Source organism: Barbus barbus, assembly GCF_936440315.1.
Source record: "Barbus barbus genome assembly, chromosome: 15".
In the NCBI taxonomy this organism is placed as follows: Eukaryota; Metazoa; Chordata; class Actinopteri; order Cypriniformes; family Cyprinidae; genus Barbus; species Barbus barbus.
Genome location: NC_136743.1, coordinates 24,169,175 through 24,184,273, shown reverse-complemented (window position 1 = coordinate 24,184,273; position 15,099 = coordinate 24,169,175).

Below are 15,099 nucleotides of genomic sequence, written 5' to 3'. Positions count from 1 at the left end.
ATGACTACTAGAAACATAGATATAGTAGCGAATAAATGGCAAGCGTGGTTTTAGCAGTTTATGAGAGACTAAGAAATATCAAGGATATTTTCCAGTGTAGTCCATAGAACATGATATCATATTTTTGCAATACTTCATTGCATCAAACCCAGGAAAATAATTGTTATCATTGCATCAAACCCAGGAAAATAAGTTCCTTGGTATTTAAGCTTGTATTTCTCCATATATACTACACCAGTCAGAAGTTTTTGAATAGTAAGATTTTTTTTTTTCAATAATACTCATTCGCTCACCAAGCTTACATTTATTTGATCCAAAATACAGCAAAAGCAGTAATATTTTGAAATATTTTTACTATTTAAAATAACTGCTTTCTATTCGAATATATTTTCAAATGTAATTTATTCCTGTGATCAAAGCTAAATTTGCAGATGGCAGCCCATGACGTCATGACAGGTGTGCCCGAGAGTATAAAAGGGCACCAGTAAAAAATGCTGAACGGCAAAGCATATGCGGCAGCGAGTCAGACTGGGGGTGGCTTTACACACAATGGCCATGTTGCAAGCCTACCAGGCTGACTTGCTGAAGGGCCAGGGACTCCCCCCGGAGGCGGTGGAGGAGCTGTGCCGTACAACAGATTTGGCTCTTCGTACCACTAACCAAACAGTCGCCGTTATCTGTCGTTCGATGGCGGGGATGGTGGCTAAGGAGAGATATCTGTGGCTAAACCTGGCAGATATTGGGGAAAAAGAGAAAAACTTTCTCCTCGATGTGCCGGTTTTGCCTTCCGAACTTTTTGTACATTACAATGAAACAAAGTATTATATCAAACAGCATTGCCTCTTTTCATTTTCATTTGAACATATTAATAGAATAATAGAATAAAGACCAAAGATTACCTGTTAGATTTACCCAAAGCGAATTATATCACTACAGAGACATCAGAGCCAGCGGCAAATGTCATAAGGGCTAGCCGAGGTTATGTTCCTCTCGTCAGGATACATGAGCACTGAGCCCCCGGTGATATCATGGAGCTCACGTCTCCGAAATCAGCGACGCACATTTTCAAATAGGCGCTGTTTTTATAAATAAACTACAAATTTGAGTTTTAAACAACCACAATCTCGCCTGAAATACTTTTAAAACTACATTTCATGACACAATAACAGTAATATTTAAAAAAAAATTATGCAAATATGGTGGTTGAAATACAGTGCTGCGTGAACTCAACCAATCAGCATGTTCAGCGCCCAAGTCCCGCCCGAAAGTTCCAGACCTTTGAAAAAGTACTACCTCACAAGCAGGTACTTTCTGAGGTGCAAATTTGTACCCGGAACTTTATTTAGATCCTGGTTCATGTGGTGGAAACACACCGAGTACCGGCCCAAAGTCCCTGGGTAAAGTTCCTGCGGTGGTTATGTGGTTAGGTGGAGGCTATGATGCACTTTTACAACTGGTCCTGAAGCTGAACCTATGATGTTTTTGGCAGCATGTTTCTTTCCATCATCTGCCTTACTGATAGTTCGGCATTAGAGGTTCATTGTAAACGTGTCATATATTTGAGCCCGCTCCAAGAGCCTGGCTAGCAGCTTGAGTTGTTAGGCTAAATTTGGGCCTCCTTGGCTACTGTGACCTCCTTATAGGATGCCCTGAATTTTTACCATTTACTCTGAGCGGTCGTTAGGCCTCCTCTCGCTGAGAGTTATTTTTCTTTGAGGCCTCAGCTCACCAGGGCTCTGCTAGGACAGCATCTGTGAGTTGTAGGCTCTCTGTAAGCTTCCTTACAAGATGTCCTGAGTGTCGATCATAGTTAGGCCCATTCTTGTTTTGAGAATCATCATTTTAGGCCTCCGCTCCTAGATCTCCGCCATTTACTGCGACCGTCGTCAGGCCGCCTTTCACTACAGGAAGTTATTTTCTGAGGCCTCCATTCACCTAAGGCATGGCATCTCAGGATCCGCACTCCAGTGGTTTGAGTCTTACCTATGAGATAGGTCCTTCAAGGTATCTTGGAGAGGTGAGGTGTCCAAGTCACAGCATCTAACTACTGGAGTGCCTCAGGGCTCAGTTCTTGGACCACTTCTCTTCTCTGTTTATATGGCATCACTAGGTTCTGTCATTCAGAAACATGGATTTTTATATCACTACTATGCTGATGACACTCAACTCTACCTCTCATTCCATCCTGATGATCCGACGATAGCTACTTGCATCTCAGCTTGTCTAACAGACATTTCTTGCTGGATGAAGGACCATCACCTTTAACTCAACCTTGCCAAGATAGAAATGCTTGTGGTTCCATCAAACCCATTGTTTGATCACAATTTCACCATCACATCAACCATAACTCCTTCAAAAACAGATTTAAAAAAAGTCTTGGAGTTATGATTGATGATCAGCTGACTTTCTCAGACCACGTTGCCAAAACTGCCCAGTCCTGCTGCTGTACTCTTTTCGATGATTGTCGCGAAGTCATTTTCATTCATTCACTCAAAAGATCCCGCGGAAAGCTAAACCAAACAAGGAAGCGTCAAAGCATACCATGTGACGATTCTGAATGAATCACGTTGTCAGAAATTGTCTTCAGTTAAATCCCCTCTTTTACTTTCACGATTGGTTGCTGATAAAAAGGAAATGACCATATTTGGATCCGACAGCATTGTACAGAAGAGAGAGAGCTTTCCAGCAGTGTACGTGATGACTGGGTACAGGCAGAGATCGCGGAGCAGCATGTTGATTTAGAACGCCAACTTTTGTTGAATTTATGAGAAATCTACAGACGCAAACAAACAAAGTGCAGCAAAATAAAGACCTAAATGTGTATTTCAGACTTTTTTTCACCACAAGTCTTAAAGAAGACATGTTATTGAAGACAAATATCCAAAAATCTCAAAATTGACCAATAAAAAAAAAAAACAATGTTTTTGCCTGCCGTGTCTCGCCTTAAAATCAAGAAGATCAGGCCCTTTCTTTCGGAACATGCTTCACAACTACTTGTTCAGGCTCTTGTTCTGTCCAGGCTGGACTATTGCAATGCTCTCTTGGCAGGTCTTCCAGTCAGTTCTATCAAACCTTTACAATTAATCCAGAAGGCGACAGCAAGATTAATTTGTATTGAGCTGAAAAGAATGCACGTCACACCTCTGTTTATCAATTTGCACTGGCTTTATCAAACTGCTCACATAAAACTCAAAGCATTCATGTTTGCCTACAAAACTACAACTGGCTCTGCACTCTTTACCTAAATTCATTACTTCAGACTTATGTACCCTCTAGAAGCTTGCATTTTGCAAATGAACGTCACTTTATTGTACCATCCCAAAGAGGCACAAAATCACTTTCACACACTTTAAAACACTAGCTTTTCTAATCTTTTTTATTTGATCAAGTCAAGCCAAGTCGATATTATTTGTGTAGTGCTTTTAACAATGCAAATTGTGTCAAAGCAGCTTTACATCGGCTTGATATTAAGCTGGGTGGCTTTATATTAGCCTTAGTGTCATTCTGTCATTTTATCTATTTGTTTTCTTTTTATTTATTATACAGTTAACAAAAGCACAAAAGGCCTCTAACACTAGCTTGCTCTATTATTTTTCTAAAAAAAAACCTTGCTACGTATACTGCGTTAAGCTATTTGAGACTTGTTGTAGCACTTGCATATCATTGCTCTTTTGTTGATTTTGATTGCTTCCATTGTCCTCATTTGTAAGTCGCTTAAATGTAAATGTATTCATATATATATATATATATATATATATATATATATATATGAAGAGTTTGGTTCCAAAATGCGATAAATGCCATTTTAAAAAAAATCAGTTTCCGCCAAAATCAGTATTGTCAGTATTAAAAAGTCATTTTTTTATTTTTATGCAAAATGCAATATCTGCCGTGTTATTCTGTCATGTTTTCTCCCTTTTTTTCCAAACCATGACAAACGCCAGTCTCCTTTCTGTGCAAATTGCGATAAATCAGCTCAACCAATCACAGCTCACCATTCCACGCATTGTAGACAGTACCGGTAATGGTGGCGCTTTGAATACACCCATGCCGGGTGTATTCAAAGCGCCGCCATTGCCATTACTGTCCTAGTTTTCCTCATCTACTTTGTGATCAACAAACAAACAAAAATTAGGGCTGCACGATAAATCGCATGTGGTTGTCATGCGCATCTTGTTAGTAAAGCCGGTTCTGTGATCTCCATCACGTGCTTTCAGATGGAGCGGCATTTAATATACAGAGATCACTGACAAGCTATGCAATATCGCGTTCATAATCGCAGATGAACTGATTATGAACGCGGTATCAAAAAAAAAAAACGTCATGGATTTATTGCATTTTGGGGAAAAAATAAAGACTTTTTATAATAAATCTTTGAAAATCTAAATCTGGATTTGAATGTTTAATGTTATTATAACCTAAAGATACTATGTGAAAGTTTGAAACAGAAAATAGGGGTTTTCATCTTGCCACTTTCTTGGTAAAGAAAGCACAATTTTACTCAAATTAATCAAAATGGATTTATAGCGTTTTGGAACCAAACTCTTAATATATATCTTTTATCCGCACCATAGACCATTTTCCCTTTCGTTTTCATGGATGTTACCAGTGAGACACCTTATCCAATGTCCATCAGATCCCAGCTTTGTTTACATAATGTATACTGTGTACATATAATAATACAAATACATGCATGTACAGTATATATTTAAGAAAAATGTTATATTTATTAAATTAACTTATATATAATATAACATTTAAGAATATAAATATATAAATGTATACACATGTAAATATTTTCAAAATATATACTGTATGTGTGTGTATTTATATATACAGTGCTATGAAAAGGTTTTTGCCCCCTTCCTGTTTTTAATTTTTTTTTGCATATTTGTCACACGTAAAAGTTTCAGATCATCAAACAAATTTTAATATTACACAAAGATAATGCAAGTAAATACAAAATGCAGTTTTAAATGGTGCTCCTCTTCAGGAACTCGAGCTGCATCCGGAAACGCTAGGGGAATGCCTTCAGCGTGACAGCGCTCTGATACAAGTGTAATCTGTCCAATGGATGGGCGAGACGTCACGGGCGGGTGATGTAATGGCCAGGAAGAATAAAAGCACGTGCGGTGGAACCGGCCTCAGCTTTTGTCATTCAGCAACCGCTACTCTGTGTGTGTGTCTGTTAATCTGTGTTTCAGAGAAAATAGCACTTGAAGGGCGAGAGCAGATCGCATTACAGGCTGTGTGTTCTTCACTGCTGGGGATACACACAGTCCGTGTGTGGTCTGCTTGAGAGCAGAGCATGCAGTGTCAGCTCTCGAGGGAGCCGACAGCATATGCTTGCTCTCAGAGGGCTCTCTTGAGGAGGACGCTTTCACCTGTGTTCCTTGCGGTGCCGGCCCCGCTTTCGCCAAAGCGGAGCAGCGTCTGCACTTGTGGGAATCGCAGATGGATCAGGTGGAGGGAATGAAGACGGGCGGGTTCTTCCCCCCAGAGAGAAGGCTCGACGCTCCGCCTGTCTTCCTCTGAGGAGGTGGATGTGAAGGGCGTTGATGATCTTTGTAAAATTGCAGTTTTGCACAGGGTTATTATGAACGAGGTTGTCATTATAGCAGCGTTCCTGCATAGAAACGGAGTTCGTGCTGTCAGCTCGAGAAAAAAAAGAAAAGGGGCTGATCGTGCGAGTGAGATCGCGGGGATTGCGCATAGATCTGGCGGACGGGTTGGAGACGGGCTCGTCCTATCTCCACCTGCATTCCCCAGATCTAGCGCTCTCGCTCGGGGCTGGAAGCCCGCGGTGCAGTTCTTCCCCCTTTGAGTGAGAGCTCGCTGTTGCAGCATGCGTTGCCGACGCGTTACGTCATTCTCGTTCATATTATGAGTCCTTTTCATATCAGACCGTGTTTACTCGTCTGGTTGTTTTTCTGCATTTAATTTTCAGGAATTAAATTATGTATTTCATCTAACTAGGAGAAGTTAGATGTGTATATGTATATGTATATACATAAATATATGTGTGTATAAGAGCCTCTTGGGACATTCTCGAGTGAGAGCACGATGCTTTACCTCTCTTCCTCTGAGGAGGTTGAGGTGGTCAGCAGGGGCTGCTGGGCAGAGCAGCCCCAACCGTGTTCCAGCTCCTCATTTAGGGAGCGTCAATTCTAGTACTCCCCATAATATTGGAGTCAGAGTTGCGCTCACGGGTCGAAGGCTGCTAGAAAAAGGTGGATCTGTGGACCGTCATTCTCGCTGGATAGTCTTCGGCTATAACATCCTGCTGCCAATGGCCGACGACTTCTGAGGGCCGGCCCCTCCAGGGAAGAGCGGCGTACACCGCGGTACACGGTGCCCGTCTCCAGGGACGGATGAACGCACGGGCCTACTGGGCACCTGCCCAGGGCACTGGACCAGAGGGGGGCCCAGCCGAAACACCGCTACTCCCAAAACGCGATTTCAACCGTGCCCCCTCAGATTTTTGAGGCAAGTGGATTTTGAATGCAGCATCCAAAGACAAAAAAAATAAATATAGCAGAATAATATTTTTTATATTTAATAAACGATCACACTTTTGGTTTGATTAGAGAGAAATGCATTATGATCATTCAGTGCGGCACATCATCAGCTGCTAAATTAAAATCTGTGTTCGCTCAACTTCGCTGGCTGGCAGCCAAAGACTAGAGCCCTGAAATTTAGGCCCTAGCCCGGCCCGTGTCCGACAGCATATCAGAATTACCGGCCTGAGTCCGACCCGAGCCCGTCTTTTTTCCCCCTTCTCCCAAAACAGTTTATACTACTGTTTCGGCTATTAAAATAGTTCAATTTCTATGTAATGGCAAAATGATTATATTTCGTTTAGTTTTTTTATTAAGTTAATTTAGTGAAACGTTTGGAGCATTTTTGTTTTTTAAAGTAACGACCAAGCGGCCAGCAGCAGACAGTGAGCTGATCATAGCCTATATGTTTGATCAATTTAGCCTCCTCAAATCATAACGACTTGCCTAAAATAAAATCTATTGATATAATAAAACAGTTTAAACAAAAATTAACCGAAGCTCAGCGAATACATGCCTCACTGACATGATAAATATATCTATAGAAAGCTTTAAATTATCACTTAACGAAATAAACAAATTGAAACAAAAACTATTTTATTATAATCTTAATCATAATCAATAAAGATGCATTTCTCTCTAAAGGTGCTTCTAACGAGGAGACGGGGAGTCAGGATCAGCAACTTCATCCTTGTGACACGGACTCAGAAAACCTAGTATATTAGTAAATAATTCAAATAACCCCTTAATATTTCGCCTTTTTTCCCCTTAAAATTGGCCTTTTGCCTAACTTTATTTCTCCCTTTTCAAATCTCATATCACATCGTAAAGGCATTTATTTTTAATAAAAATTAAAGAAATAACCAAAAAGTTTAAAATAAAGTATCGGGTAGGGTTAGGGTAGGTGTAGGGAGGGCTTTATTATCAATAAGGTGGTATCCATTTAATAATCTGAATTAAAATTAGAATTTACACAATACGTTATTATAGCATACTGTTTTAAAAAGTAATACAATACTGAGGTGCAGATAATTGCCACTTTTGCAACAAGTAGTATAAATAGCAGAAAATCCTGCTATTTTAACATAGTGTAAATATAATCTGTAGCTATTTTCACTTAGTGTAAATAACATATTGCTAAAAATACTGCTGTTTTCACTTAGTGTAAATAGAATCCATTACTATTTGAACTTTAAAAATGACCGCGATTTCAACTGAGGGGGGCCTCTGCGTCATGATCCGTCCCTGTCCGTCTCTCCTCAGTGCCCTCAGGAGATCGGTCTGCCAACCCTGCCACGTAGGTGTTCCAGGGCGCAGCGATCTCCAGCGAGCACACATCTCCGTTTTCTTCCACCCGGAAATGTAGCAGAGCTGAGATGCTCGCCACCCCTTCGAGGATCCCTAGAGCAGCTAGTTCAGCCGTCTCCTGCCGGTGTGCCGTTCCAGGACACCGAGCTGGTTACACCGGAGGCCAGTCTCAAGAGACACATGAAAGTGTTGGGAATAAGACTGAACGCCAAGAAGAGTGTGCTTTCTCCATTACAGAGAACCACTTATCTTGGTTCGCAACTCATAGCTTCTGGTCTCTCAACCGAGGTTGTTGAGACCATCCTCCAATCCAGAGCTCCCTCAACAAGGAAACGCAGGCCACTTTAGCCACTTGTGGCCTTTTTCTCTTGCCCTAGCTGTGCTCCATCCACATTAGGCAGGGATTTGTCAGTCTGGCGGTGTGGGAATCTCGTTCCCCTAGCATTCTCGGACGCAGCTCGAGTTCCTGAAGAGGAACGTCTTAGGTTACGTATGTAACCCCAGTTCCTCGAGGGAACGAGACACTGCGTCTCGATGCCACACTTCCGGCATCCCTACGAGCGGTTGCTTCATTTCTGAAGCTGACGCCGGGTCCACCGCACGTGCTTTTATGCTTCCTGGTCATTACGTCACCCGCCCATGACGTCTCGCCCATCCATTGGACAGATTACACATGTATCAGACATCCTTCGGTCATGCTGAAGGCGTTCCCCTAGCATTCTCGGATGCAGCGTCTCGTTCCCTCGAGGAACCGGGTTTACATACGTAACCTAATACGATTTCATTTATTAAGGGAAAAAAGCTGTCCAAACCTACCTGGCCCTACGTGAAAAATTAATTGTCCCCTCCTGTTAAATCATGAAAGAACTGTGATTAACCACATTATTTTTATTTTATAAATTATTTTATAAAGCTAAATTTCACTAGCCAAACCCAAGCCTGATTACTGCCAGACCTGTTGAATCAAAAAATCACTTAAATAGAACCTGTCTGACAAAGTGAAGCATGCTTAAAGAGCAACATATCATGCTGCGATCTAAAGAAATTCAAGAACAAAAAAAGGAATTTTATTTCTAAGGCTTTGGGACTCCAGCGAACCATGGTCAGAGCCATTATCCACAAATGGAGAAAACTTGGAATGTGTAATATATATATATATATATATATATATATATATATATATATATATATATATATATATCACTGATTCTTGAAATAAGGGACAAAACATATGTCCGCCATCAAAATGTTACAATTTGCCTTAAAAAACAATAAATTGTTTAATTTAAAAAGGCTTTAAAAGTTGGATATGAAAGACTTGTGTATGTTTAGACCCTTAGTTTTGTATATATTTATATTATTTAATAGTAATTTTATAAAATACCGGCACTGTACTATGAAAGCCCATGCAAATGAACTCGTCCTCTGTAGAGGTCACAGTATCAAACTGCAAAGAAAAAGGGTTTTAAAATGCCCAAAATGCACAAATATGAATATGAGGTTAATTGGATGGCTTAATAAAATATCACAAAATACTTAAAGTGAACATTGAATTATTTTATACATTAACAACAGCCTTTCAAAATCTGTCATCAATTCATGTCAACTCCGTCAGATATTTTTCAAATTTGAAATAAATCAGGCATATTTTGGTCAGTTTTAACCCTGAGGACCCCCTTTGACTTCTTTCTGTCGATGGATGCAGCAGTCCAACACATGGTCTCGTATGTTTTAATTTTTTTTTTAAATATTCAGCAAACAAGTTGAAATCCCTGTGGTCACAGCTTTTATGTGTCAACACTGTCTTCAAAGTAGGGATGATTTTAATCAAGAATTTTGAAATAAAAGTTGGTATTTTGGTTTAGTTTAGTGGAAATCTGAGGAAAATCAAAATGGCTACCATCTATTAGACATGATTAAGTTGAAAAAAACATGTTGTTTTGTCAACTCCGTCAGACGTCAACTCCGTGAGATATTTTGTCTGACGGTGTTGACCTGTAAGCTGACGGAGTGGAAAAGTGCTCCAAAATACTCATATAATCTCACATAGTAATGTACAACAACTACATAACATGATAATATGATCTAAGTATACATGTTGATTGACTTAAAATATCTTAATATATTTAAAATATATTAAGATATTTAAAATATCTTAATATATTTTATCTGTACTGTAGGCAGACATGGCTAGACCAAAACTGTCAGTGGAGGAGCAAAGAAAAAGAAACAGAGAGTACCAGAGAAAAATGAGAGAAAGAATTAACAGTGACCCAGAAAGCAGAAGAGACCAGTTAGAAAATGAGAGACAGAGATGGAAGGACAGGGTCCAAAACAAAACAGTAAAACAAATAGGAGAATTAGGACCAAGAGCAAAGAGGCACCGCAGAAAGTATTGGAGAGCTATGCAGAATAGACGGTGGTGGTGATGGCGCGGTGGATAAGACACATGCCTTTGGTGTGAGAGACCCGGGTTCGAATCCACTGTGAGACACCAATGTGTCCCTGAGCAAGACACTTAACCCCTAGTTGCTCCAGAGGCGTGCGACCTCTAACATATATAGCAATTGTAAGTCGCTTTGGATAAAAGCGTCAGCTAAATGAATAAATGTAAATGTAGACGGCTAAATTAAATAGACACCCCACGAGAAAGTCCTCTGGACCAGTCACATAAAAACTCCTTTTTTCCTCTTCACTGAAGCCTTTTCAATCACGCAGTGAAACTACACGTCCATTGGTTCGTGCAGTGCGATAAAAACAAACCAGTGGCATGGTGGCGGCGATGAGCAAGCCTATGGCTATGCAGCCCGCCAAAATGGGGGGGCTTCTGGCTATATAAGCGGCCGCTTCACCGCCACAACTCAGATTTCTTCGAAAGAAGCGACTGAGGCGTGCAGCTCATAGCACGGCCAGGAATGCAGTAATTGTTCCCATATCTCAGGGAACTGAGGTTACATTAGTAAACGAGTATGTTCCCTGTCGATATTTCACTCGTACTGCGTCGTAAGACGCTGTATGGGAACCAATACAATCCCGCCGTGCTATGATGGGGAACGACTCAAACATGACTCCCATGGGAGGGCCCAGGGGAGTTAAAATTACACCAAGCACAGGTTGAGCCACCGGGTCAACCATGGCCTGGGTGTCGTCCCGAAGTAGACACTTAGTGCCCATAATATGGATCTTCCAAGAGAAGGAGGGCCTTGAGCAGAAATGGTCAAGGAATCCCAGAGATAGCTTATCTAGCCGGAACGGCAAATTTTAAGCAGAAAGGACCCTGGCCTGCAAAGCGGGGGACGTCCAGGTTGTAAAACCTCATAAATGTGGACGGCGAGGACCAGCCGGCCGCCTCACAAATTTCTGAAATGGACACCCCGCTGGACCATGCCCAGGAAGAGGCGATGCCTCTGGTGGAATTGGCTCTGACTCCAATGGGGCACTGCAAGCCCATGGAGGAGTATGCTAGGGTGATAGCATCCACTATCCACCTGGAGATACTTTGCTTCATAACAGGGTGACCTTTAGCGCGGTTACCGAAGCTGACAAAAAGCTGTTCTGATCTCCTGAACGAGGCAGAACGCTCGATGTATACCCTTAGGGCCCTGACGGGGCAGAGCAGGAACAATTCCTGGTCGTCTGTCGAGGGGGGAAGCGCGGAAAGCGCTATGACCTGGGCTCTGAACGAAGTGGAGAGCACCTTTGGTACATAACCCAGCCTTGGTTTCAGGACGACCTTGGAGTTGTTAGGCCCGAATTCCAGGCAAGCAGGGTTGACAGAAAAGGCCTGTAAGTCTCCTACCCGCTTAACCGATGCCAGTGCCAACAGCAGGGCGGTTTTAAACGAGAGCGATCTCAGGCTCGCAGATTGCAGTGGTTCAAACGGGGGGCCTCTCAAGGCCCTCAGCACGGTTGGTAAGTCCCAAAGTGGAACTGTACAAGGGCGAGGAGGGTTCAACCTCCTGGCGCCTCGTATAAATTGGACCACCGCACCAGCAGCCCCTGCAGAAACGAGAGAACCACTGGAACCTCAGAGGTGACTGGATCCAAATCACGGTCTTGTCACCAAGCCGAGAAAACAGACCATTTCAGAGCATAGAGGCATCTAGTAGACGGGGCTCTAGCTTCTGCCAAAGTGCTTAAGACACGCTCTGGGAGGACAAAAGGCAAAATGGATGCCACAGCATGCTGTTCGCTTGAGAGAGGAGGTCCCGTCTCAAGGGAATGGGCCACGGGGCTGCTTCCAGCAGCTGTAAAAGTTCTGACACCCACGGCTAGTTCCTCCAGAAGGGGGCTATTAGGAGAAGCCTGTGCCATTGTTCCCTGACTTGTCTGAGTACCTGAGGTAGCAGAGCAATTGGAGGGAACGCGTAGAGCGGAAGACTGGGCATCCGTGCTCCTCATAAAATAGATTGGGCAGTGAGAGTTGTCTTCGGAGGCAAAGAGATAACTGATCGTACTAGAACGTGGTGTCCCCTTATGTCCCGCAGGAAGAATTGACAGGCACGGCACACTGCTAGCATTTCTAGGTAGTTGATGTGCAGACCCGCTTCCTCCTCAGACCAAAGACCGAAGGTCGGTTTGCCCTCGCATAGCGCTCCCCAACCCTTGTTGGAAGCGTCTGTCGTGACAACTTTCCTTCTGTGCGCCGTGTCTAAGATCACACCTCGCTTCAGCCAGAAAGGGTCCCTCCAACAGCTCAGGGCTGATACACAGGCCCGAGTCACCGCTATGCGATGGCGACCGTGACGCCAAGCTGAAAATGGAACCCTCTGCTTCAGCCAGAATTGTATGGGACGCATGTGAAGCAGACCCAAACGAAGCACTGGCGAAGCCGCTGCCATAAGGCCCAGCATTCTCTGGAAAGCCTTGAGCGAGTGGACGGTCCCTTCCTTGAAGGAGACCGCATGGCGCTGAATAGTCATGGCTCGTTCCGCTGAGACAGTTGCTGTCATCTGCACCGAGTCTATCCGTCCCGAACAGGCTGTTGGCTGAAACTGGAGCATCGAGGAAGGGACCTTATCCGCCTCCTTCATCTCTGTCAGCGTGAGCCACAGATGACGTTCCAATACTACAATGCTGGACATAGACCGCCCAATGTGATTTTCATGTGTGCCTTAAAGATCCTGTCACCAGGTACTCTTTGTTTGAAGTTTGATAACCTTTCCCTTGATACTCTCTCCCTTTTCCATGTTAAAACTACGTAAATATCTTTGTTCAGTTTAATTCTCGATTAGTTTGTCAACACCGTCAATTGTGTGTCAACACCGTTAGTTATGCGTCAACACCGTAAGATGGAGGTTTTTCATTTTTATAAAAAAATGTATGTTTCATTTGTTCAATTGAGTGTGTTCATGCATTTAAACACCAACTTATCTACATTTATCAGTGTCTTGTGTGCACAAAACCATTGATTGCATATATTAAAAATGAAAAAATTTGTAAACTAAATGACGGTAATTTAAAATGGCTAATTCCAAAACAATATTAAATAATATTAAAAGTGTATACAATGCAATTTATCACTTAACCTTGCTAAGGCACACCATTTCTACACACTTAAAGACTTTACAGTGTTGTTGAATTGATCAAACACACAAAAAAAAACATTTTCATGTGTCAGACGGAGTTGACAAAAGTCAAGTTACTAAGTGAGTAAATGTAATTTTTTTAAAAAAGTGGTTAAATAAAAAAACCTGTTCCTTTTCATGGTATGATAGATGAGACCCGTGTTTATGAAGATATCCAATTCAAATGAATGTAGTATGGATTTTTTGTTTGTCACTTTTCAAAAGTACTTTTGTCCCTTATCTCAAGAAACAGTGATATCTATATTGTGGCGGGAGGAGCAAACGACAGACACAGTGGGCGTGGCGTCAGGCCTCGGAGAGGTTTTTATTAAACAATAAATAAACAAAATAGTGTCCAAGGGGGAAAAAGTGTCCAAAATAAACAGGGGATCTGGTGTCCTCGTCGTGCTGCGGGGCTTGTGAAGGAGGGCAGTGTTCAGGAGGAAAGGGTCCAGGGAAGGGGCGGAGTCCGGTGGCCGCACGCGCTCCCCTCTCGGGTCTGGGAGCGAGTGGCGGCGGCTTCTTCCATCCTGGCCCGTCAACCGTCTAACGGGTGCGGCAGTCCTCCTACTCGACGCGCCCTTCCTGGACCCACGAGGACACCAGCATGCATGCACGGAGAAGAGACCGGTCTCCCGAGGAGAGGTGCACTCGGCATTTAAACGGCGGCGGTGATGAGGCTCTATTCACATTAGGTGCGCCTCATCACACGCCGCCAGCCCTGGCTGTTTCAGCGCCCCTCCTCTCTCACACACCCACTCCTGTCGGGAGCCTGGTGAAGGGCGGCGAATACGGGACAGGGTGGTGATGATGATAAGGGGGGAGGCAGCCGACTTGTCACAATATATATATATATATATATATATATATATATATATATATATACAGGTGCTGGTCATAAAATTAGAATATCATGAAAAAGTTGATTTATTTCAGTAATACCATTCAAAAAGTGAAACTTGTATATTAGATTCATTCATTACACACAGACTGATATATTTCAAATGTTTATTTCCTTTAATTTTGATGATTATAACTGACAACTAATGAAAGTCCCAAATTCAGTATCTCAGAAAATGTGAATATTGTGAAAATGTTCAATATTGAAGACCCCTGGTGCCACACTCTAATCAGCTAATTAACTCAAAACACCTGCAAAAGCCTTTAAATGGTCTCTCAGTCTAGTTCTGTAGGCTACACAATCATGGGGAAGACTGCTGACTTGACAGTTGTCCAAAAGACGACCATTGACACCTTGCTCAAGGAGGGCAAGACACAAAAGGTCATTGCTAAAGAGGCTGGCTGTTCACAGAGCTCTGTGTCCAAGCGCATTAATAGAGAGGTGAAGGGAAGGACAAGATGTGGTAGAAAAAAGTGTACAAGCAATAGGGATAACCGCACCCTGGAGAGGATTGTGAAACAAAACCCATTCAAAAATGTGTGGGAGATTCACAAAGAGTGGACTGCAGCTGGAGTCAGTGCTTCAAGAACCACCACGCACAGACGTATGCAAGACATTTGTTTCAGCTGTCGCATTCCTTGTGTCAAGCCACTCTTGAACAAGAGACAGCGTCAGAAGCGTCTTGACTGGACTGCTGCTGAGTGGTCCAAAGTTATGTTCTTTGATGAAAGTAAATTTTGCATTTCCTTTGGAAATCAAGGTCCCA